Genomic DNA, 26,207 nt, shown 5'->3' with positions numbered 1-26,207 from the left:
CTCCAATCCCTCCTCAGGATCCCCCTAAGTGAAGGTGCCTCTGGCATTTTGCCTCTGCTAGTTGGAGGGACCTGAGGAGGTATTTTGCTGATTTTCCTTGGAATGACTATTGCTTCCATCTTTGTGTGCTGAGCCCATAACAGAGGTGATAGTGTCTAGCATGGAGGCGTACATTCCTCACTCTTTTTCTAGACCTAAACCTTCTAAACCTTGGTTTAACACAGCTTGTTCTCGTGCTATACATGATAGAGAGGTGGCCCACAAAAAGTACTTAAGCCTTCCATCACCAGAATCTCATGCACTTTATATTTCTGCCCGGAACCATGCCAAGTCTGTTCTCCAACTAGCCAAAAACTCCTTCATTAACAGAAAGTGTCAAAACCTTTCAAGATCTAACTCCCCACATGACTTCTGGCATCTAGCCAAAAATATCTCCTATAACTTTGCTTCTTCTTCTTCTTTCCCTCCTCTTTTTCAACCAGATGACACCACTGCTATCACATCTATTTCTAAAGCTGAACTCTTTGCTCAAACCTTTGCTAAAAACTCTACCTTGGACGATTCTGGGCTTGTTCCTCCCTCTCCTCCACCCTCTGACTACTTCATGCCACCTATTAAAATTTTTTGCAATGATGTTTTCCATGCCCTTGCTGGCCTAAACCCTCGGAAGGCTTATGGACCTGATGGGGTTCCTCCTATTGTTCTCCGAAACTGTGCCTCCGTGCTGCACCTTGCCTAGTCAGACTCTTTCAGCTCTGTCTGTTAACATCTACCTTTCCTTCTTGCTGGAAGTTTGCCTACATTCAGCCTGTTCCTAAAAAGGATGACTGTTCTAATCCAACAAACTACCATCCTATTGCTTTAATTTCCTGCCTATCTAAAGTTTTTGAATCTATCCTCAACAGGAAGATTCTTAAACATTTATCACTTCACAATCTTCTATCTGATTGCCAGTATGGGTTCCGTCAAGGCTGCTCTACTGGTGATCTTCTGGCTTTCCTTACTGAATCTTGATCATCCTCTTTTAGAGATTTTAGTGAAACTTTTGCTGTTGCTTTGGACATACCAAAAGCTTTTAATAGAGTCTGGCACAAAGCTTTGATTTCCAAACTACCCTCCTACGGCTTCTATCCTTTTCTCTGTAACTTCATCTCAAGTTTCCTTTCTGACTGTTCTATTGCTGTTGTGGTAGACAGTCACTGTTCTTCTCCTAAATCTATTAACAGTGGTGTTCCTCCAGGTTCTGTCCTGTCACCCACTCTCTTCTTATTATTCATTAATGATCTTCTAAACCAAACTTCTTGTCCTATCCACTCCTACGCTGATGATACCACCCTGCACTTTTCCATGTCTTTTCATAGACGTCCAACCCTTCAGGAAGTAAACATTTCATGCAGGGAAGCCACAGAACGCTTGACTTCTGATCTTTCTAAAATTTCTGATTGGGGCAGAGCAAACTTGGTATTGTTCAATGCCTCAAAAACTCAATTCCTCCATCTATCAACTCAACACAATCTTCTAGACAACTATCCCCTTTTCTTCAATGACACTCAACTGTCCCCCTCTTCTACACTGAACATCCTCGGTCTATCCTTTACATATAATCTGAACTGGAAACTTCACATCTCATCTCTAGCTAAAACAGCTTCTATGAAGTTAGGCATTCTGAGACGTCTCCGCCAGTTTTTCTCACCCCCCCCAGCTGCTAACTCTGTACAAGGGCCTTATCCGTCCATGTATGGAGTATGCTTCACATGTCTGGGGGGGTTCCACTCATACTGCTCTTCTAGACAGGGTGGAATCAAAAGCTTTTCATCTCATCAACTCCTCTCCTCTAACTGACTGTCTTCAGCCTCTCTCTCACCACTGCAATGTTGCATCTCTAGCTGTCTTCTACCGCTATTTTCATGCTAACTGCTCTTCTGATCTTGCTAACTGCATGCCTTCCCTCCTTTTGCGGCCTCGCTGCACAAGACTTTCTTCTTTCTCTCACGTCTATTCTGTCCATCTCTCTAATGCAAGAGTTAACCAGTATTCTCAATCATTCATCCCTTTCTCTGGTAAACTCTGGAACTCCCTGTCTGCTTCTGTATTTCCACCTTCCTATGACTTGAATTCCTTCAAGAGGGAGGTTTCAACACACTTATTCATCAATTTTTGACTACTGCTTTGACCCTTATATGGGACTGGCATTTCAGTGGGCATTTTTTTTATTGGATTTTTGTTGCCCTTGGCCAGTGTCCCTCCTACATAAAAAAATAAAAATAAATAAATAAATAAATAAAATAAAAATCAAGGTCAGTACACTTTTGTAAGCAGTGGCAACAGTCATTTAATACTTCTTTAAAGAATTGTGGGTCATGTGAATTAAACCATGTCAAAGCAGCTTTTTTCACATCAACAACTAAAGCAAATTTGGTGTCTTTCAGTGATTTTTAACATTAAGAAACAAAGAAAAAATCAGGAGTCAGGTCAGACCTGTAAGGTGAATGCCAAATGACTTCCCAGCCAAACTTACGCACCAAAACCCTAGATTGGTGAACAGTGTGGGGTGGCACATTGTCTTGGTGGAAGAGGACGTGCTGGTAAAGTTTTCCTCACTCTTTTCTACCAATTTTTTTGGTCAGCTTTCTCAAAATACCTATGTTACCTTTATTTGGTCAGGAAGGTTCAGAATCTGGATGATATTCTTAAGGGTGGAACCTGAAAGTCCATGACAACCTTTGCTTTCCTTTTACCTTCAGGATGTCACTCATTGCTATTTAGATACTTTCTTTGTAAGGCCGATAGTGATTGCTCTTAGGTTAGGTTAGGTTAATTTGGGCATTAGGGTCTGAAGTAGATTGGAGATTTAATGAAGGCACTCCGATGTCTCTAGTTCTGTGATGGGCCTTTTTTTCAGTCATTGGTTGTTTATCAATGATTTCATATGGAAATGAACCTGGAAACAGTTGTTCATTATTTTGGCTATTTGTTCCTCATTTTCATAAATCACACCATCTCCAATTTACTTATTCTTTTTTTTTTTCCAGTTTGCCATTTACATATCCATAGAACAATTTGGATTGGTCCTTACATTTCTCAACAATATCTTTCTCGTAATTTATTCTTTCTTTATTATGAATGTTGCCATATGCATTCCTTTTATCTTTATAAATTATCCAATGGTTGTGTCTTCTGCTTTTCCTCCATCTATTCAGCTTTTGCTTGTTCACATCTTCTGTTGAACCACATTTATCTTGCCTGTTTTCTTGCCCATTTCATTGGCACATATTTTCTTATCCCCTCCACATATATCTCTAGTAGCAACCTGCATTTATCTTCTGTCTCTCTGGCATTGTAGAAATCTGTCCAATTAGCTCTTTCAGAATATTTTCTTAGCTTCACAAAGTTTGTTTTATTGAAGTTTAGTGTCCCTTCTTTATGGTCTTCTTCCTGTATACCTTCTACCCCGAGCTTGAACTCAATTAACACGTGATCACTTTTTCCAAATGGGCTTTGGTATGTCATATATTCCACAATTCCAGGCTCTTTGGTAAATATCAGATCCAGCCTTGCAGGCTCTTCATTCCCCTGGAGTCTTGTAGAGTCTTTCACCCACTGCGTAAGAATGTTGTCCATAACCAGTTGGTGTAATTTATTTTCCCATGACAATTCACTCCCTTCACTTGACCAATTTTCCCATGACACCTCTTTGCAATTGAAGTCCCCCATAAGTATTATGTTCTCACTGTTAATAACCAGTCTCTTCATGCATACAATAGTATCGTCAATCATCATTTCATAATCATCTCTTGTCCATGAGTTCGTTTTAGGGGATACATAGCTACAGCAAAATCTTTGCTTCTGCCTCCACTTTGCCTCACTCCTACTTTCAACACCTCAGCTCCTCCCTCACCATAAATTATATTATCCACTTGCAGTTCTTTCTTTATCAATAATAACACATTACCTTCTTTCTTGACATTTCTGTTTCTTGTCCATACATTTTATCTGTTTTCTCCAAGGCCAATTGATTCTAACTCCCCACATAGTTTAGTCTCAGTAATCCCCATGACATCTGGTTGACTCACTTTCAAATAATCATTCAGTTTTAACAGAGCTGATAATAGGCTGTTCACATTAGTATATGCTATTTTTAACTCTCTTCAGTCAGTCTCAGTTTCATGTCCTTGATTCTCCAATAAAAGCTCTTTTCTCCGTCTCTGTTCTGTTCATGTTTTTTTTTCCTTTGCTTCATTCCACAATTCATTGAGTTTAACTCTTTCTTCTTTGTTAAGGTCTCCTCTTATCCAGATTTTCTTATAAATTTCCTCAGATGCTAATTTCCACAATTTTGCAGTTAGTTCAGCAGCAACTTGTCATCTCATCCTAATTTTCAGTGGCCTATGTTTGTTTTCTTCATATTTCCATATCCTGAACAGTTCCTCTATTTCTTCTTTGAGCTTATTTCTCTTGTCTTGTTCCTCACATATTGTTTCTATCACCTTCTCAGCTACATTCTTTTCATATAGCTCTCTTGCGTGTCTAATAGGCAAGACTTCTTCCTTTAACCCAAAAACTATTACACTTCTTTTTTTCAACAGAATCCCTTACCTATGTTCGGTTTTTCTTTATGACTTTTAGCACAGTTTTCTCTACATCATCTTCCCTTTCCTGGAGTTGCCTTTCCATAACTTTTTTGAGGTTAACTTTCTCCTGTTCTTGTTCTTTTTTCCATACATCTTGCCTTTCACTTAATTTCTCCACCTTAGCATTATTTACCTCCACTATCTTCTCATTAGTGCTCAGTTGTTTCTTTAATTTTTTACATTCACTCTTCAACAACACATTTTCCATGTGTAAGATTCTTTCAAATACTTGCTTTTGATTCCATTCCAATTCACATATTTTCCTATGTGTGTGTGTGTGTGTGTGTGTGTGTGTGTGTGTGTGTGTGTTATTGGAACGTCTTACTGACTACACAAGGCCTTAAAGCAAGAAGGACTACGGCCATAGCAGATGAAAATAGTGTCTTTTGTCTGAGTTTCTTTTTCCTTTATAGTTAAACACGAAACTGTATTGTGGTAACTAATATTGATGCTACTGCTGACAATACACACTCATATAGAAATTTTGAAGGAGGGAAATAGACAACAGTGGGTGAGGTCAAGCAGCTTTAAGGGATGGGGAGATGTGTGTGTGTGTGTGTGTGTGTGTGTGTGTGTGTGTGTTGTTGTTGTTGTTGTTGTTGTTGTTGTTGTTGTTGTTGTTGTTGTTGTTGTTGTTGTTGTTGTTGTTGTTGTTGTTGTTGTTGTTGTTGTTGTTGTTGTTGTTGTTGTTGTTGTTGTTATTATTATTATTATTATTATTATTATTATTATTATTATTATTATTATTATTATCATCATCATTATTATGGTTATTATTATTATTAATATCCTACCTAATAATAAAAATGCCATCAATTACCTAAATAACTCATGTGTAAATGCCTTTAACTATCATTATTGTCATTCTTATTACTTTGTTGTTGTTGTTGAGAGAGAGAGAGAGAGAGAGAGAGAGAGAGAGAGAGAGAGAGAGAGAGAGAGAGAGAGAGAGAGAGAGAGAGAGAGAGAGAGAGAGAGAGAGAGAGAGTGTGTTCAGGGGCTGAAAACCCAACTGAACTAATAAAATGACACTACATTATTAATGTAACCACAACTCCAACCCACTGAGTCATGTGAAGACTTCATGCATTTTTCCCTTTGGTGAAGGAGGTGGAGACGGCAGAGAGGGAGATGACGGGAAGGAAGGAGGCAGGTGAAGGAGGAGAAAGGGGGGAATTAGGAAGAGAAGGGTCACAACAACAACAACAACAACAACAACAACAACAACAACAACAACAACAATAACTACTACTACTACTACTACTACTACTACTACTACTACTATTATTACTACTATTTCTGCTGCTAGTGCTCCTACTACTACTACTACTACTACTTACTACTACTACTACTATAAATATTGATAATAATTATAATAATGACAGTAATGATAAGAACACACACACACACACACAGACTATCACAGGGAAGAGTACCAAAAGATTGGAAGAGAGCAAATATTACACCAATATTCAAAGGAGGAAATAAGGAAAACTCACTAAATTGTAGACCAGTGTCCTTGACTAGTGTTGTAGGAAAAATATGTGAAAGAACAATAAAAGAAAGATGGATGGAACATTTAGAAAGAGATAAAATTTTGGTAAATTGTCAATTTGGATTTAGGAGAGGAAGATCATGCTCCATGAATTTATTGTCCTTTTATTCAAGGGTAGTCGATATTGTGCAGGAGAGAGATGGATGGGTGGATGGTGTCTGCTTAGATTTGAAGAAAGCGTTTGACAAAGTACCACACTGAAGATTACTATGGAAGATAAATTATGGAAAAATTGGAGGAAGACTCCTGGAGTGGATGGAGAATTATTTGGATGACAGAGAGATGAGTACTGTAATACAAGACCAAAATTCATTTTGGCTGAAAGTAACTAGTGGTGTCCCACAGGGGTCAGTGTTGGGATTTATAATGTTTGTAATATATGTGAACAACATAAATGAAGAAATAGATAGTTATATGAACTTATTTGCAGATGATGCTAAGCTGATGAGAAGGGTAGAAAATGTAAATGTATGGTACTGCAAGATGATTTAAATAAGATGAATTGATGGAATAAATCTTGGCAAATGGAATTCAATTTAAGTAAATGTAAAGTAATGGAGTTTGGCAAGAGTAAGAAAAGAATACAATATCATTATGAGATGGATGGTGTGAAGTTAAAGAAGTCAAAAGAGGAAGTGGATTTGGGAGTAACAGGTACTGAAAATTTGACTCCGGACAGACACATAGATGAAATTACTGGAGACGATGAATTTGTTAAAAAGAATAAAAATGGCACTCTCATATTTGGATGAAGGAATGATAAAAAAAGTTGTTGATTTTCATGATAAGACCAAGATTGGAATATGCAGCAGAGGAATATTGTAAAATTATAAAGTGTACAAAGAGCAGTCACAGAGATGGTTCTGGAGTTGAGCAAGTCAACTTATGAAGAGAGATTAAAAATGTTGAAAATAGGAGAGAGGAGATTTAATAAAAACATCTATAGCATGATAAATGGTATGGAAAATGTGGACAAAAAAGTTTTATAAATTTAGAATCACAGAGAACAAGGGGACAAAATAAGAAGCTGAAGAAAGTTAACTGTAGAAGTGATATCAAGAAGTATAGTTTTTCTCATAGAAGTGTTAACAAATGGAATGAATTCAGTGAAGATGTTGTCAATGCCATAACTGTCCATTCTTTTAAGACCAAACCGGATATATATAGAGACAGAATACTATGAGGTTAATTCCCTCCTGTAAACCACAACTAGGTAAATACAGCAAGGTAAATACACACACACAGCCTGCAGGACAAATGTATAGGGCAAGACTTAGAGGCTTAAGTCCCATTGCTTTCTTGGGATGTTTTGATCTTCTTTTCTTTCCCTACTCTCTGTTTCCCCTGAGAGAAAGAAAGACAGCTGTATTAAAGTCCCTCTTCCCCATCCTGTCTCCAATCTCATCTGTGGGGCTGGAGTATTTGAGAACAACCCCATCCCCCTTACCATGCCTGGGGTTCACCATGGTGGTCAAGGTAGCCCTTTCAAACCAATAATTCTGAAAAATTAGACACTTTTTGCTTATATTTTCACAAATATAAATCATGTAATGTAAAATAATGCATAAAGTTGATGATCTACAAGTAAATAGCAAATTAAAAAATCAGAGATATGTTGGTGACCTTGAAGATCACTCCTGGGGATTCCAGAGACTGGCTAGGCCTACCAGTATGAGTTGTCAGTTGTGCCATGCTGGGTGATTTATGCATTTATATACACAATTGTCTAATGTTTACCAGTCTTGCTCTCTATCACTCTTTGCCACACACACTGATGACAAGAGATGCTCACTTTTACAGGCAGTGTGTGTGTGTGTGTGTGTGTGTGTGTGTGTGTGTGTGTGTGTGTGTTTTCTTTGGGGAGCTGCACACCACTGTCTGTTATGATGTTCTCTCTCTCTCTCTCTCTCTCTCTCTCTCTCTCTCTCTCTCTCTCTCTCTCTCTCTCTCTCTCTCTCTCTCTCTCTTTTTCTTCTTCTTCTTCTTCTTCTTCTTCTTCTTCTTCCCTAACTACTCTACACTAACTATAGCTATTAATGGCAGGAGGAGGAGGATGTGGGGGAGGAGGAGGATGTGGGGGGAGGAAGAGGATGAAAGAGAGAGAAAGAGAGAGAGAGAGAGAGAGAGAGAGAGAGAGAGAGAGAGAGAGAGAGAGAGAGAGAGAGAGAGAGAGAGAGAGAGAGAGAGAAGGGGGAGGAAATGGAAGGTTGATGCCCAAAAGTGTGAAATATTTACCTAATCCCCTCTTTACTTCTAGCACCACTACCTCCACCACCACCTGTACTATATTTGTCAAAACATTTACAAAGATTACTACTGTCAGTGTCAGTTTATTACTTCAGGTTGTAAAACTTCACAAAACTAAAAAAAAAATCTTAAAAATGCTTAGATTTTAACATTGAGCAGAAGGGTAATGTGGGGAAAATTACACCCATATTTTCAGTGTGGAGGATGAGGAGTGAAGAGGAGGAGGGGGAGGATGAAGAGGAGTGAGGAAGAGGAGGAGGAGGAGTGAGAAGGTGAATGCGGAACAAAAATGAAGCACGACCCCTCAGCTGACCTGACGACTCATCTGCTCTCTGACCTCACCAAACCCCTCCCATCTATTGAGGGTTATTGTCAGGACACACACACACACACACACACACACACACACACACACACACACACACACACACAGTGTTGAGACTGATAATGTTTGTAATATACGTGAATGACATAAATGAAGAAATAGACAGTTATATGAACTTATTTGCAGATGATGCTAAGCTGATGAGAAGGGTAGAAACTGTAAATGACTGTATGGTACTGCAAGATGATTTAAATAAGATAAATAGATGGAGTAAATCTTGGCAGATGGAATTCAACTTAAGTAAATGTAAAGTAATGGAGTTTGGTAAGAGTAAGAAAAGAATACATCATTATGAGATGGATGGTGTGAAGTTAAAGAAATCAAAAGAATTGGATTTGGGAGTAACAGTTACTGAAAATTTGACTCTGGACAGAAACATTGATAAAATTACTGAAGAGATGATGAATTTGTTAAAAAGAATAAGAATGGCATTCTCATATTTAGATGATGGAATGATAAAAAAAGTTGTTGATTTCCGTAATAAGACCAAGATTGGAATGTGCATCAGTGGTGTGGTCTTTTCATACAAAGAGGAATGAATATTATAAAGTTAGAAAGAGTACAAAGAATAGTCACTAAGATTGTTCCTGAGTTAAGAGAGTTGACCTATGAAGAGAGATTAAGAATGTTGGAAATTCCTACCTTTGAAAACAGGAGAGAGAGAGGGAATTTAATAAACATCTCTAGAATGATAAATGGTATGGAAAATAAGGACAAAGAATGTTTTATAAATTTAGACACATAGTACAAGGGGACACAGTAAGAAGTTGAAGAAAGTTAACTGTAGAAGAGACATAAAAAAATATAGTTTTCCACACAGAAGTGTGAACGAATGGAATGAACTCAGTGAAGATGTTGTCAGTGTCGTAACTGTCCATGCTTTTAGGACCAAACTGAATAGATATAGAGACGAGATACTATGAGACTGCTCCCATCATGTAAATACAACTAGATAAATACATACACACTTGGAAGAAACTGAAGAAACAAAGAAATGAAAATAATAGAGAGCAGTATAAGGAGGCAAGGAATGAGTATGTTAGAATAAGAAGAGAGGAGGAAAAACAATTTGAAAAGGATGTGGTAAAGAAATGTGAAGAAGAGTCCAAGCTTCTTTTACAGATATGGCAATGGAAAGATGACAAGCAGAGAGACCATTAACAAGATAGTAAAGGAGGGAAGGATATATCAAATAGCGGAAGAGATGAGTGAAATTATGAATGAAAATTTCAGGTCTGTGTTCAATGTGGAAGCAGATTTTACAGAACCAAATGAGGGGGGTGAGGCAGGGACTTACAGGAAATCTTGGTGCAAAAACATGAAATTGGCAAATTGTTAGAGAAGTTGGATGTCAGGAAAGCAATGGGGCCTGATGGAGTGTCAGGTTGGACACTAAAGGAATGTAGAGAACAAGTGGTGAAGCCAATTTGAGATGTGATTAACAGCTTACTGATAGAGGGAAGAGTACCAAGAGAGTGGAAGAGAGCAAATATAGTGCCAATACACAAGGGAGGAAAGAGGACTGAGCCACTAAATTATTGACCAGTGTCACTGACTAGTGTTGTGGGCAAGATCTGTGAAATAGTGATCAAGGAAAAGTGGGTGAAATATTTGGAAGAGAATGAAGTTATAACAAATAGTCAGTTTGGTTTCAGAAAAGGAAGGTCATGTGTGACAAATTTACTAAGTTTCTATACAAGAATAATAGATGAAGTACAAAACAGAGATGGGTGGGTAGATGCAGTGTACTTAGACATCAAAAAAGCATTTGATAAAGTTCCACATAAAAGACTATTGTGGAAGATGGAACACGTAGGAGGACTGAGAAGGACAGTGCTAAAATGGATGAGAGACTACTTAAAGGATAGAGAAATGAGAACTGTGATCAGGGACACCTGTTCAAGTTGGAGTAATGTAACAAGCGGAGTACCACAGGGGTCAGCGTTAGGACCCATTATATTCCAGTTGTACATCAATGATATGCAGGAGGGTTTGACCAGTTATATCAATCTGTTTGCTGATGATGCAGAATTATTAAGAGTAATAAAGAGTCATGTTGATTGTATGGAGTTGCAAAGAGATATTGACAAGATTTATGGGTGGAGCAAGAAGTGGAAATTGGAATTCAATGTTAAGAAATGCCATGTGATGGAATTAGGAAAGAGTAAAAGAAGACCTACATGAGACTATAAAATGGGGGAGGAAGTAATAATGAGGAGCAGGGAGGAAAAGACCTAAGAGTGGTTTTTCAAGACACCCTGATCCTAGAATGGCACATAGGTGAGATATTTGGCTCAATGTACAGGATGTTAACAAATATTAGGGTGGCATTTCATTACATGGATAAGACTATGATGAAAAAAATTATAGCCACTATGCTACGTCCCAGACTGGAATATGCAGCAGTGGTGTGGTCTCCACATATGAAGAAAGACATAAAGCTGGAAAGAATTCAGAGGACAGCTACAAGGATGGTACTGGAGCTGAAAGACCTAATGTATGAAGAGAGGCTGAAGGAAATGGGACTGCTAACTTTGCAAGTTAGAAGAGAAAGAGGAGATCTAATAACAATGTATAAAATAGTTAACCAGACTGAGAAGATAGACAAGCAGAACTTGGTGTTGCTGGAAGATGCAGCTGGACAAATGAGAGGGCACTCAAAGAAGATCAGGAAGAGTCAGTGTTTGAGGTACATCAAGAAGTACAATTTTCCACATAGAACTGTGGATATCTGGAACGGTCTAAGTGAGGAGGTTGTTACAGCACCAATCGTGCATAAATTTAATGAAATTCTGGATAAATATAAATATGGAGGCAGGACACTATGAGCCTTGCTCAAACCCTGTATTATACAACTAGGTAAATCACAACTAGGCAAATACACACACACTTCTCTTGAGGATTGTAGTCAGGTAACACACCCACCCACACACACAAATTCACCACCACCATCACCACCATCACCAATTCTTTCGTCAATGTCATAACACTTTCAAGCACAGCTACTGCCATCCTCAGTTTATCAGTTCAAGTAGTAAAACTTCACAAAACAAGATTGACTTAATAATGGTAATATTTCTATATTGTCACAAAACAGGGAAAAAAATCATTGCCTTAAATGTTTAGAAATTAACAATGAGCAGCAGGGAAGTGTGGGAAGAGAGATAGAGCAGCATTTTCATATGAAGGAGGAAGAGAAGGAGGAGGAAGAGTAGAAGAAGAAGACAAAGAAGAAGAAGGAAGGAGAGAGAGAGAGAGAGAGAGAGAGAGAGAGAGAGAGAGAGAGAGAGAGAGAGAGAGAGAGAGAGAGAGAGAGAGAGAGAGAGAGGGGCGCACAGCCAAAAGGTGTGATTCGTTTTAGTTGATCCCTCTTCCTTTAAGTCAACCGCCGCCCTTAACGTGGAAGCTTTTACTTGCCGATAAGTTAATCTATCAAAGATTAGAAGGGGTGAAAGCTTAAGTGTAAAAAAAAGACATGCCCTGGGTTCATGATTTTTGTGAGTAACTTTACTAGAAAGATACAGGCTTCTATGTAAAGCAGGGCTCTCATGATGCTTGTATCACACCTGAGTAACATGGCCCTCTCATGGGAATAGGGATATATATATATATATATATATATATATATATATATATATATATATATATATATATATATATATATATATATATATATATATATATATATATATGAGGAGGAAGAGGATGGAAAATGAGGAGGGGGAAGAGAAGGGTGACAAGAACAACAACAAAAGCAAAATAACAACCAAAACACACACACACACATACACACACACACACACACACACACACACACACACACTATCTATCTATCAATTTAATGAGAGCTCTGATCATGGGAAGGGACAGGGCATGGACCAGGTGAGAAAAGTCAAGTGGGTGGAGCCTTTAGGATTATTTTTTGAGGAGGTTGAACCAATCAAAGGAAAACAAAAGTCTTCACCTGGTGGGTAGTTGACAGGTGTCACTACTGAGTAATTAATATCCCAGAAGTGGCAACAAGTTTACTGCTGGTGACTGTATATCAGTACCAGTACAAAAGTGCAACTTGACATTTATAACTTATATATTTAAGTACTACCCATTTCTGGCTGTAATAATAATGTTTGCAAATGACATTATCTTACTAAAAGAGGGTGAATGGAAGTCCAGAGAGTAGTGGATCAATTCCATAAGGTATGTGAGGGACAGAAAATGAAAATAAATATTGGTAAAAGTAAAGTGATGGTTTTTTGAGAGGAGAGAAATGGAGACATGTGACTTTAGGATACCCTATAGGCTGAGTGTGGGAACTATATAAAGGCGTAAGGTGTTTATTTGAAGAGAGATAATAGAGGAGGTGAGTGAGTTTAAGTATCTGGAAACAGAAGTAGGTAAACATGGTGAGATGAATGGAAATATGACAGAGGGTTGTGAAAAGATGTGTACGAAAGGACCACTTGCAAGAATCATGAAAGAGAGAAAATGTATCTATGGATATTAAGAGAGATAAAGGAATATTATTTACCTGCCAACATTGACTTACAAATCAACATGAAATGTTTTATTAATATTCACTATCTCTGTTAGCCAGAAGAAGACTGAAATTAATACACTAGCAGTTGTTAAGTAGCAAATAGTTGTTTGCTTAGTCCAGCTAAACAGTATTAAGGATAGGTATATTTTATTTAAGAAATTCATAATTTTAGTTCTAATATTATTTTCTAGTTTATTGTTGATCAGGAGAGTCCATTAACTGTTAAATTTATGTATCTGAGAAGAGTATTTACTAAACATTTACTAGTGCTTATAGACTGTTCACTTCTCAGGGACATCACAATAGGAAGTAGAGAATTTTAAGGAAAAAATCCAATCACTCTGCTAATGGTGACCATAATTATAGAGTTGATAATTAATGGGTGATAAAGGTCAAATCTAACAAATTTTTTTTTTCTCTGTAAGCAAGCCAACGGGTACAAAAAAAAAAAAGTAAAAACGAATAAAAAAAAGGACCACTAGAGTGCATGTACCTTAAGAGAGGTCAAAAAGGATCATCCAAAATTAGAGGATAAGTGTTTTAAAACCTCACTCTTGAAAGAGTTTAAATAAAAGGAAGGAGAAAACAAAAGCAAGCAAGGAGTTCCTGAGTATACCAGAAAAAGGGATGAATCATTGAGAGGTAAACATAATAGGGATGGGAGAAAGCAGAAAGTCTTGTGCAGTGAGGCTGCAGAAGGGAAGGCATGCAGTTCGCAAGATCAGAAGAGCAGTTTGTGTATAACTAGTGGTAGAAGATAGCAATAAATGCAACACTGGTGATGAAAGACAGGCTGAAGACAGTCAGTTAGAGGAGAGGAATTGATAAGACAAAAAACTTTGTAAATGTAAGTAAAGAAAAGGAGATAGTTATTTGGAAGGTTGTGTCGAGTTGATCATTGAATTTAATTTTTTTGAGGCATTAAACAGTACTGAGTTTGCCCTACCCCAATCAGGAATCTTAAAGAGATCAGAAGTCAGGCATTCTCTGGCTTCCCTGCATGAGGTGTTTAATTCCTTAAGGGTTGGAGGTCTATGAAAAGATGTGGAAAAGTGCAGAATGGTATCATCAGTGTAGGAGTGGATAGGATAAGAAATTTGGCTGAGAAGATCATTGGTGAATAAAAGGAAGAAAGTGGATGACAGGACAGAACCTCAAGGAACACCATTGTTAATAAACTTAGGAGAAGAACAGTGATGGTCAACCACAGCAGCACCAAAATGGTCAGAAAGGGAATTTGAGATTAAGTTACAGCTTTGTGTCTGATTTAAGCAAAAGCTTTTGATATGTCTAAGGCAACAGTGAAAGTTTCATGAAAATCCCTAAAAAATCAAAGAAAGCCAGGAGATCACCAGTAGAGCACCCATGACAGAACCCATAATGGCAATCAGATATAGAATTATAAAATGATAGGTGTTTAAGAATCTTCCTGTTGAGGATAGATTAACAAACTTTAGAGAGGCAGAAAATTAAAACAATAGGCCAGTAGTTTGGAGGATTAGGCTGAATGTAGGCAAAGTTTCAGCAAGAAGGAAAGATAGATGTTGATAAACATAGTTGGAAAATTCTATTAGGTAAGGTGCAAACATGGAGACACAGTTTTAGAAAAGAATAGGTGGGATTCAATCAGGTCAGTAAGCTACACTACTTGTGCAGTTAATATGAACAAAAGAATAACCAACCAGATAAGATTGTTCATTCAATCACTATCTGGTCATTTTTAGTTTCCCAAGGCAGCAAATATGATAATTGTGGATAGAGCTGTAAGCATTATTGAGTATGTACTGTTATGACACCAGGTTCAGTTCTCACAGCTGCCACTAACTGGTCAGCTTCCCAAAGATACCTTCTATGTAGTTCAGTGCACAGCTATGACAAAAGACAAACAACTATGAGGTTTATAATGTTCTGTGAGCTACCCACTAGAGACAGAACCACCTATATGCATTGAACATTATATTCTCCTGTTGGTAAGCAGTATATTTACAGCCTCACAGAAGACAGGCCAGTACCACCTAGACATGGTAAAGCCTGGGGAGGGAGTAAACAACCACTGCTCAACAGAGAATTTCTATGTCCTTTGGGTCCAAAGCTCCCAACAGAACTCTGAATCCCATTAACATTTAACAATATAAAAACGACAATAACCTAAATATAAGACAACAGACAGGGTTGTCACACAAGTCTAACCGGCACAGCACTCAATCAGCCTCTAACTGGTGTTTATCTTACTTAATTGACAGGGATGTTCTGCTGCTAGCTCATTTACAATACTAGCTAATAAGTGCCTCCTAATATATATATATATATATATATATATATATATATATATATATATATATATATATATATATATATATATATATATATATATATATATATATATATATATATACACACAGAGGGTGTCCAAGTTATGAGGTAATAAGTTGTGAATGTTCAGAGATACGAGCAGTCTACTTGCAAAATGAAATTGTGCTCTCAATATTGTTCCCTTTGCCAATCAAAAATTCAAATTTGGCGCTATGTGCCATATTTACCTAGTACTCCGTTTTGCCACTACCCATGCAGTGCAGCGGCATAGCAAAAAGCCAACTACCACCCTAGAACACAGGCCTTGTAGCAGTTTACTTTGAGACACTAGTTTAAAATTTAAATTTAATTTAAAAACTTATTGTACTGCACCACAGTGAGTTTGGCTTGAGATTCCACAGCATACAGACCTCCACCAGTCAGCCTCTGAGAGGCATAGAGACAGGAGGGTTGTGCTGAATGGTGTAGAAAGCCTGCTCCATTACATTAAGTCCACAAATAGGCAAACATAGCTGTCTTATGCTTTCAGCCAGCCATCTCAGTAAATTATATGAATAAAGGCATGTATAATCCAAAGAGAAGACAGGGAGAAAGGAAAAAAATGTGCATGAGAGAGAGAGAGAGAGAGAGAGAGAGAGAGAGAGAGAGAGAGAGAGAGAGAGAGAGAGAGAGAGAGAGAGAGAGAGGCGTCTCATTTTAACCCGGGTCGTATGCCTGGCATTTATGAGATGCATTTTGCAGAAGCCTCAAGACTGTCACTTCTCAATAGTATCACATCACTCATAAGGCAAGGTGCTCTCTCTCTCTCTCTCTCTCTCTCTCTCTCTCTCTCTCTCTCTCTCTCTCTCTCTCTCTCTCTCTCTCTCTCTCTCTCTCTCTCTCTCATGGTATCAAGTATCAAGTAAGCATTACATTGCAGAATGTGATACTTTTTTTGTACTGAAAAATTACGATGATGGGTTAGGAGCAAAACAACTTACAAGCAGCCTTCCGGAATGTATCTTGCTTGTAACTCAAACACCCTCTGTATATATATATATATATATATATATATATATATATATATATATATATATATATATATATATATATATATATATATATATATATATATATATATATATATATATATATATATATATATATATATATATATATATATATATATATATATATATATATATATATATATATATATATATATATATATATATATATATATATATATATATAAACTGTGGAACCTTGGTTACCAAACACCTCCCTTTTCGAAAAATTCAGTTTACAAACAAAATTTAGAACTAATTATTGCTTCAGTTGGGATTACCATAACAAAGTTACTTGATTTCAAATATTAAAAAAACATAGCAAAAGCTGCCATTTATTACTAATTTATACTTTCTGTAAATATCTACTTCATTTTTATATATTTGGGAGAGAGACACAGTGTAAGACTTTAGTGTAAAGAGTGTAAAAATTCAGTCTTTGAAAAAAGGTAAATGTGATCCTGTTTTCTAGGCTGAGGAGTAATCCTGAACACCTGTGACTCTTTCAATGACTCCCAACACACTCACTACTGCACAACTGCATTTTTCCATTAGCTTTTCCCAGGAGCATGATGTCTAAGTGTTATGATCACCTTTATTTTGGTGGTAAGTGGGTTGCTCCTCTCTGTCCCTTTTTAAGGCTTCCCTCACTAGATCTAAACAGTATCTTCTGATGAGTTTTGTGTCATTAAGTTCATTCATTACATCCTTTCTAGATAAATAATTTGTGAGCTGGAGATGTGAAGCAGCCATCTTGGCTGTGGGAGTGTCTGTAATAAGCTGCTAAGACAGTGTAGACTGGTGTCTGTTAATGGATTAATCTATTTTACATTGATTCCTATGGGGAAAATAGTTTCGGATTTTTTAACATTTCGCTCTATACAGATGGTTATCTTTCAAAAATTATTCTGAGCAAACTACAAGAACTGGATAGGATTTGATTACTCTATAGGCAAGGTCATCTCTTCTATATAATCTGATTCAACATCAGGGAACAAAAGGAAGTAAGAAAATTTAATCAGGGAAATAGACTAAGTAGATGCTTGGTGTTTTTAAAGTAAATTAGGCGGGAGTGGGCAAGCGCTTATCGTGCCTCAAGTATCTTCTGTCTTCTCTCATTCCCCCTCCTTCTCTTGCTCTATCTCTCTCTCCTCCCCTTTCTTCTCATCTTCTTTCTACTTTCTCTCTCGCTGCACACAACAGTACAGTGTATATACATGTTTACACTTCCCACGAGAGCACTCGATAGCAGAGTAATTCTACATTACAGCTGGCTTTCAGATCTCCATTTCTTTTATTGTCCATGACCACTGTTCTTCCATTCATGCTCCAACAATAATCCTCACTAATTTTCTGCATTGGAAAATTCTCTCTCTCTCTCTCTCTCTCTCTCTCTCTCTCTCTCTCTCTCTCTCTCTCTCTCTCTCTCTCTCTCTCTCTCTCTCTCTCTCTCTCTCTCTCTCTCTCTCTCTCTCTCTCTCTCTCTCTCTCTCTCTCTCTCTCTCTCTCTCTCTCTCTCTCTCTCTCTCTCTCTCTCTCTCTCTCTCTCTCTCTCTCTCTCTCTGCTTTCATGATCATATAAGATGTAATTCAGGTATTTCAGATTATTATCATCTTCCATAAATTATTCACACCTTTGTCACACATTGTCTTCCTTCTTGTATTTAGATCATTCTTCCTTTATATGAATCTGCAAAATCAAATAATCAATTCACTGCTTTTTTAATGAAACCACCACTTCTTTTAGTCATACTAACGAATGGACTATGACCACATGGGTATTTAGGCAGAGCAAGATGGTCAAGACCCAAAGATTCTCCAGAATGGGAAGGATATCTGCTTGATGGCCTCTTAACTTTGAAGAAACTAGTATTAGTGAGTGGCTTTAACAGAGCCCATTCCTTTAATCATGATCATGATGATGCAGTAGCTACTGCATGTGATAATCAAAGATATCAATTAATTGATATCTTTTTCTGTCTTATCTAGGACTTTCATTGAGCTGTGGGCCAAGACACAAGAGGACCTTATCACCATCCTAGAAAAGGACCATGGTCTTCAGGGAACCTATCATCCGGAAGTAAGAGCAAGTTATTGTATTAGGAGAATGCAGGAACATCTTCAATTATTTTTTTTACTTAACAAAATTTTCTTGATACAAACCTTCATCACCTAGCTGCAACTCTCTTTTCTGATTATTTTAATCAGTTTCTTTTCCTTCTCCTCATATAGGTTATCTATCTTACATCTCTCTGTCTATCTATCTGTCTATTTGTGTATTTATCCATTTATCTATCATTCACTGCTGCTAATCATTATTTCAGATCTGAATATCCTTAAGTGGAGCATCTTAGGATATAGGAAAATAAGTTAGAAAATATATTTTCTGCTCAACATTCCCAGAGCATTGGGTTAAGTATGTAAGAAGCAGGTAGGTGAAAAATACATTTTATTTCTGAAAATGGTATTTGTTTCACATACAACTTGCTTCTTATATTAGCAAATTCCCACATTATAGGAGCTGGGCTATGCCATAGGAGTGGAATATGACAAAGAGTGAATGGTCCACATTATCAACTCTATTAAGTCTCACCTAAAGTTAGGATCATGAGACATGAGAGAGTATCAAGGAGGCTGCATCGTGATTGAAGTATGGAGTGCTGGCTTCCTCTGTGATGGTCTAGGACAGTGGTCCCCAACCTTTCGTAGGCTGTGGGCCATATCTGTGTAAACAAAGTGGAGGGCACTGTCCCAAATATATATATATATATATATATATATATATATATATATATATAGAGAGAGAGAGAGAGAGAGAGAGAGAGAGAGAGAGAGAGAGAGAGAGAGAGAGAGAGAGAGAGAGAGAGAGAGAGAGAGAGAGAGAGAAAAATTTTTCTTACCTTTCAAATATTTAGTGAGAAGACTGGTGTTGCATTTCTTTTGCTAACTTTGATATCTCGGTGGTGTAATTTGTAATTGCCATTCTCATGCAGTCATTTAGGTGACTGTCAGTTAGACGTGGATTTTAAAATTTTCATTGTTGAAAATCCCAATTCACACATGTATGTTGGCCCAAAGCACAAATGTAGTCTTTGATAAACTTTCCTCAGAAGTGGAAATTTTTCCAACACTACTAATGTCGAGAATTCTGGGTGATTTGCTTTGCTTCTCAGTTCTAAATCACTTTTCAATGTAATAATTTCAGTCTCCAGGTCAGAGATGTTCAGGTTGAAAAGCAATCCAAGTTGAGATGCAGTGTTGCTGACATCACTGTTCCAAATAGGTTTGATATGAATGTTGCTGCTGGCAGAACATTACCGAAGCGTGCAAGTCTTTTCTTAAACTCATCCAAAAATAATGTTGAGCTGATTTGTGTATGTATGAACATTGCACTTCAATTTTTCTGTGTTCAGTCTTTTTTCCAGCAAATGGAAGTGTTGTAAGAGCCCTTTAGAAATCTGAGACATCATAGCTTCAACTTATTTATGGAGGCATTTACTGAATTCATCATTTGTGATAGAGTTTTCATTTACCCTTGCAACTCTAGATTTAACTCACCAAGCTTAGATGTGGTCAGTTTAAAATGCTAGGTCAGCTAGCCATTGTGGATCATCAAGTTCTTTATGTGAGTCCCCTCTTTCTTGCAAAAAACTCTTGATTTCAAGAATTAGCTGTTAAAATCTTTGGAGAACTTTCCCCCTACTTAGCCAATGCACTTCTGTGTACAAGAGAGTCACCATATTGAACACTCACTTCATCCAGAAGTGCTTTAAACAATCTGTGCTGAAGAGGTCTAGCATGAATAGAATTAATTATTTTTGCAACCACCTTCATTGCATGTTCATAGTTAGTAACTTCTGAACAGAACACTTGCTGATGTATGATACAATGATGACTAATGAACTGAGGGGATGCAGGATAATTTTTGCACAGTGCCACAAAGCCAACATTGCTACCAATCATAGACGAGGCACCATCTGTTGTTACTGACACAAGCTTTTGAAGATATAAACTGACCTTGTTTACAAAACTCTTATAAACTTGATAAACATCTGCACTACGCATTTTCCCCTTCAGCGGTAAGAGCACTACAAAATCTTCTTTCATGCTGTCATCAGAAAAAACCATGTGCACAAATACACTTAACTGGGCTGTGTCCACATCTGCTGATTCATCAAACTACAGGTTGAATCACGTGCATTTCTCAAGATCAGCTTTTATTTGATCAGACACATTTTCCACCATCATTTCTTTCCTATGTATGACTGTGTTTCCTGGTAAAGGCATGGATTTTAAAGCAGTTACAATGTCAGCTTTATTTTTAAAATTTTCAAACAAGGACTCATGCTTCACGCCAGCATTCTTTCACCATTTCACCATCTTCAAATGGCTTTTTTTTTTTTTTGCAAGTACATGAGCAACACTGAATGATGCAGCTGTTCATGCTTTAGCTTTGGCAAGTGGTTTCTGGAAGATGTCTTGTTGGGCTTGCCATTCAGATTTTAGCCTCTTCACTTTCTCCTTTCTTACATCACTGTGAGAGGGATTTTTAGTATCATAATTTTTGTGAAGTGTAACAAAATGCCTCTCTACATTGCTTTTCTTGGATACTGCAACAGTAGAATGACAAATTAAGCACAAACACTTCTCTCTCAAATTGACAAAAAAATAGGTTTCTTCCTATTCTTCATGAAAGGCGTAATTGTGACTGTTTCTTTGAAATAGAAGCCATTACTGTTCTCTTTAGTATGAATGAAATCAATGTGAATAACACAAGTGCTGAATCTGCAGTGGTTTAGCAACACTGCAGTACTCTGTGCCATGCAAAAGATAGACACCAAGTGTGCTGGTGAACAAATTGAATAACGGACCTGAACACAACACATACCTGTAAGCATCGTGTGTAGTACTCATCTGTCTTACACCCTCACACTCTCTCTCTCTCTCTCTCTCTCTCTCTCTCTCTCTCTCTCTCTCTCTCTCTCTCTCTCTCTCTCTCTCTCTCTCTCTCTCTCTCTCTCTCTCTCTCTCTCTCTCTCTCTCTCTCTCTCTCTCTCTCTCTCTCTCTCTCTCTCTCTCTCTCTCTCTCTCTCTCTCTCTCTCTCTCTAATTGTGTGTGTAATAAGTAATAATTTTACTGGATTTATATTACATACTTTCTTAATTGTTATTGTCTGAATAAATATAAATAAAAAATAACTAGAAATGTTAAAATGAAGAATGCTTCACAGTTTTCTGGTTGACTTTTGCGGGTGCCACAATATAGTCCTGAGGGCCCCCCATGGCGCCTGCAAGCTACAGGTTGGGAACCACTGGTCTAAGAGAATCACTGGCAACATGAGGTCCCAAGCCATTGCCTATGGGAACTACTGGCAGCATGGGGCCCTGAGCCACTTAGTGTCCTATGATCAGCATCCATCCCCAACCCAAAGCATGGTAGGTGTAGAGGAAATGAGAAAGGCACAAGGAAATGCTCCTATGAACTTCCCTACATTTTACCATTGTTAGAGTATGGCCTACTTTGGGAGTGCTAACCCACAGAAACTGTCATGACAGCAACTAACCAGAGCCTGACACTTAAGATGAGTTGACAGCAAAAAAAAAAAAAAAAAAGATTTTTCAACCCAGTCATCAAAATTAAATTTTTAACAATACAGTCGCCCTTGAGGTGTTTGCTGTTTCCTGTGAAAATGGAAAAAATGAAAGCATCATTTCTTATGTTTAAATCATCTTTGTTTACAGTTATTTAAAGGGATTTAACCTGTTCAGTGTTGATTTTTTTTGTATACGTTTCATTTACCCCATAAAATGAGAAAAAAATAACAAATCATTTGATATACGTATTACTCCCATGCTATGAATGGAAGTGTGGCTATCATATGATTTTGATTCTTGGATTTTTTCACTTCTCAAGACCTCATGATATCAGACTAGGGATGCAGAATTTTATTTTTATACATTTTTTAAAGCCTTTATTCTCACCTTTACATACACTTTCCACAACTCTATAGTGTGTGTAATAAATAAGTACTTCTTTACATTACAAATACATATAAATAAACAAGAATTTTATGTTCAAGGAGATGGTTTAATGTGCATATGGCAACATCCAACATTTCAAGGCCATGGCTACTACACCAGCAGTTCTCAAAGAATAGGGCATAGAATGAATTTTATGATTTTCAGTTTTCGTTTCCGATTACTCTGAAGTCTCGTTTCCTGTTTCTTACGCCTTACTGATTATAGATTTGAGAAATAATTTATTAGGAGAAAGTAACTTACTTTTTATGTGATGCTTTTTGGGAAAACACAGCAGCCCACCCTGTGTAGCCAACTCCGCAACATTTATAACCAAAGTCTTTGTCCCTCTTTAATACCGTAGCTTTCAATTTAATTTTATTGCTTTGATATTATATGCGTGTTGACATAGGCAACAATAAAATAAAATAATCCCCAAATATGTCTTAGTTCCTACAGAAGTATTCAGCCTATAATAACTCCAAACCCAAAAGATAGGTATGTATATGAAAACATTCACTCTTGACTTGTCAAAATATTCTTTGTCACTGTTAGTGACAATTCTTATATATATAAACAAAATTCAAAGCCGTAATATGGATAAAAAACTAAATAGTATACATGCATACTAAACGCTGTATGGATTAAATGTCCCGCTGCATGCTAGGCCATGTGTCTTTTAGAAACTCACAATTTTTAAGCATTCTTTAAACTTTAATTTGGTGTTTTTACCATATTTGTGAATGTCCATATGGCAATAATGCTATAGAGCCACTACACCATGACAGGTCCAACCATCTCAGTGTCTGTTGAGATGTCAAAGAGGGGTACATGTGCTCAGCTGTCTAGCACTTCACCCAGTGTTTCTTTCCTTTATTTTGCCCATTCACAAATTTGGAAACAATGGGTCATCATTCAGAGGATATCTACTTGCATGACTACATACAGATGAGTGAGAAAAGAAAGGAAGGCCAGTCACCAGCCCACACTCTTGTCACCAGCCCATGCACTCTTTTCACCACCTTGCCCAACCTCACACCTCACCTCTCCACCCCCTCAGCCTCTTCCCTTTGCCTCTCAGGAACCACCACCACTACCACAACTTGTTGCTGAGTCCTACCAAGCAACAAAACTAGATATACAAATCCAGCTATTCCAAGAAAAAATTTTCACTCCCCTGCAAAGATGATGGGAAATACATCATCTCTCTTTCCTAGCTAGAAAGTCTCGTATTCAAGATATGCTATAAATGTTTCAGGGAGAAAAAATTGAGCCAAAAAAGCAACACTTTTGACAGCACTATCACCATCACTTGTGTCATGCCCTCTGATACTCTCACCTGCTAGTGAGTAATATCCTGTCAAACAGGAGGGCACCAGGTACCACTTAGACCTGAACATGATAATAAACACTGGCTTACTTTTAGTTGTTATCTTTCTCCTATTATTTGTAAAATTTTACAGAAAAAAAGCCAACATATGGCATGATACACATCTCAGAAGAAAACAGCTCATATCTCAAACTTGTATTTTCTATGTTTCAAGCACAATTTCTCTGTTGACTCTCAAAGTAATGAAGATATAAAGGTATCTGTGGAAAGAGGAAAGAAAGGCTTTTTTTTCCACCAATGACAGATTTCCAAAAAAAAGTTGTTTATATTGTGGTAGATTTTCTTCAGCCCCAAAAAAAAAAATTTTATCAATGTTTCTGTTTTATTTCTATATGAAATGTCTTATCGAAAATCCATCTTTAGTGAAATGAAGATACATGTAGGTGTAGTATGGATAACAATTTTCAAAACAATGGGTTGAAAAATAAGTGAGAAATTCAAATGATACAGATGCCATTTTTTTACATTTTCAGTATATAATATATTTTTTCCTCCAAAACTAATGAGTGTATCTCAGTGAAAATTGGGTATTTGATGTTTTGCATACATGCAAACCAAAAATCACAAAAAATCATGTGTAGTGGAAAAGAATGAATGCCACCTCTAAGTGTAACAAGCATCCACTCCATGTAAGGCAGTTGATGAACGTGCTGAAAGGGGAGTTAAGCTACCAAGTCCCCAGTGGTAACTACTGGTCATAAGGCAAAGACATCTGCCTCTCGCCTCTGAATCTCTTGTAAGTAGCAGTCCACAAACACGGAGCGGGTCTTCAATCAGGCTGCTTCTCTTCTCTCAAAGAAGCATAGATGTGATGATGCCCCTAATGTCATGAGCCCGAACCTTAAACAAAGACCATGAGGCTTCAGGAATAGACTCATTGGCCATCTTAATTGCATCCTGAGTAAAAAAGGAGATTGCTGCCTTAGGCATTGGTTGTTTGGGATCCCGTACCATCACAAAAAGATTCCTGGGCTGGATGATGAGCAAGTCACCTGATGATACCTGTTTAAAGCCCTCACAAGACAAAGCAGATGTTTCTTATCTTCCTCCCCCACATACAAGGAAAGACTGTGCAGCCAAAACTCCCTAGGAATGGGGTTAAGGGCCATTTCTGTCTTTGCCACAAAATCAGGAAGGTAAGACAAAATGAGATCCTCCCCTTGTGTGGCTGTGACCCTCTTGGCTGTTGTTAGTTACAAGAAAAGGTTTTCCTTGTCACATCACGTAAGGATGACTGGTGTAAAGGTTTGAAGGGGATGGGTTAAGGCCTTGAGTACCATATCTACATTCCATGAAGGATCTTTGTAAGGCATGCGATAAACTCGTGCCAAACAAGCCTTTATGACTTCCCAGAGAACAGGGTCCAAGGAAAGATCAAACACCTTGAGAGAGAACACACCATTGAATCCCAGAACAGGGAAACAAAATTTGGAAGCTAAAAGTTGAGCCTTGTTGCAAATAGATCCACAATGGGATAACTCCAAAGTTAATTGCAGATGTCCTGATGAAGGATCTAATCTGTGGAAAGTATCTGATCCTCACAAACTGGGTTAGGATCTAGACAGCATGATCTTCTGCCCATTGAAGGATCCCTTGCACCTCCACATTGAGCATCCCAGAGCAAGTCCTGTCTTCCTTGCCCTAGTATGACAGGGCTGTGGCATTGTCAGAGAACACTGCCACTGTCTTGCAGTGAAAGTATGCTGTGAAATGACTCAGACCCAGACAAATGGCCTTGAGCTCCAAGAGGTTGATATGTAGAGAGTGCTTGTGTGGACCCCAAAGACCACTCACTGAGTCTTGTAAGACTGATGCTCCCCCAACCCACGTTTGATGCATCGGTGTATAGATACACATCTGGAGAGGCCAACTGCAGGTAGATTACGCTCTGTAGATGACCACCACTGAAGATCATTTAGGACCTCGCCATGCCAGGGAACTGAAAGGTAGTCTTGATGGAACTGTCAGTTCTACAACCAGGAAAGGTGTAACTGGAGGCCTCTCATCTTCCGTCTCGCCCCAGGAATCAAGTGGATGTTTCCATCTTGAATGGAATAGTGATGATGTACCGGTTCGTGGAGGAGA

The 26,207-nt window shown here is 37.7% G+C and overlaps 1 long non-coding RNA gene across 1 annotated transcript in view; it reads left to right on the top strand.

Annotated features, from left to right (window-relative positions):
* LOC135104671 (uncharacterized) overlaps positions 1-24,100 on the top strand; it is a 67,501-nt gene extending 43,401 nt beyond the window's left edge. Inside the window, exons 2-3 of the long non-coding RNA XR_010270480.1 lie at positions 18,704-18,794; positions 21,946-24,100. This is a non-coding gene — a long non-coding RNA (uncharacterized LOC135104671). The remainder of the gene's footprint in view (positions 1-18,703; positions 18,795-21,945) is intronic.
* The last annotated feature ends 2,107 nt before the right edge of the window (positions 24,101-26,207 follow it).

Source organism: Scylla paramamosain, chromosome 11 (assembly GCF_035594125.1).
Source record: "Scylla paramamosain isolate STU-SP2022 chromosome 11, ASM3559412v1, whole genome shotgun sequence".
Classification (NCBI taxonomy): domain Eukaryota; kingdom Metazoa; phylum Arthropoda; class Malacostraca; order Decapoda; family Portunidae; genus Scylla; species Scylla paramamosain.
Note: the sequence above shows the minus strand (reverse complement) of the source record. Positions and strands in the feature narration are given on the sequence as shown.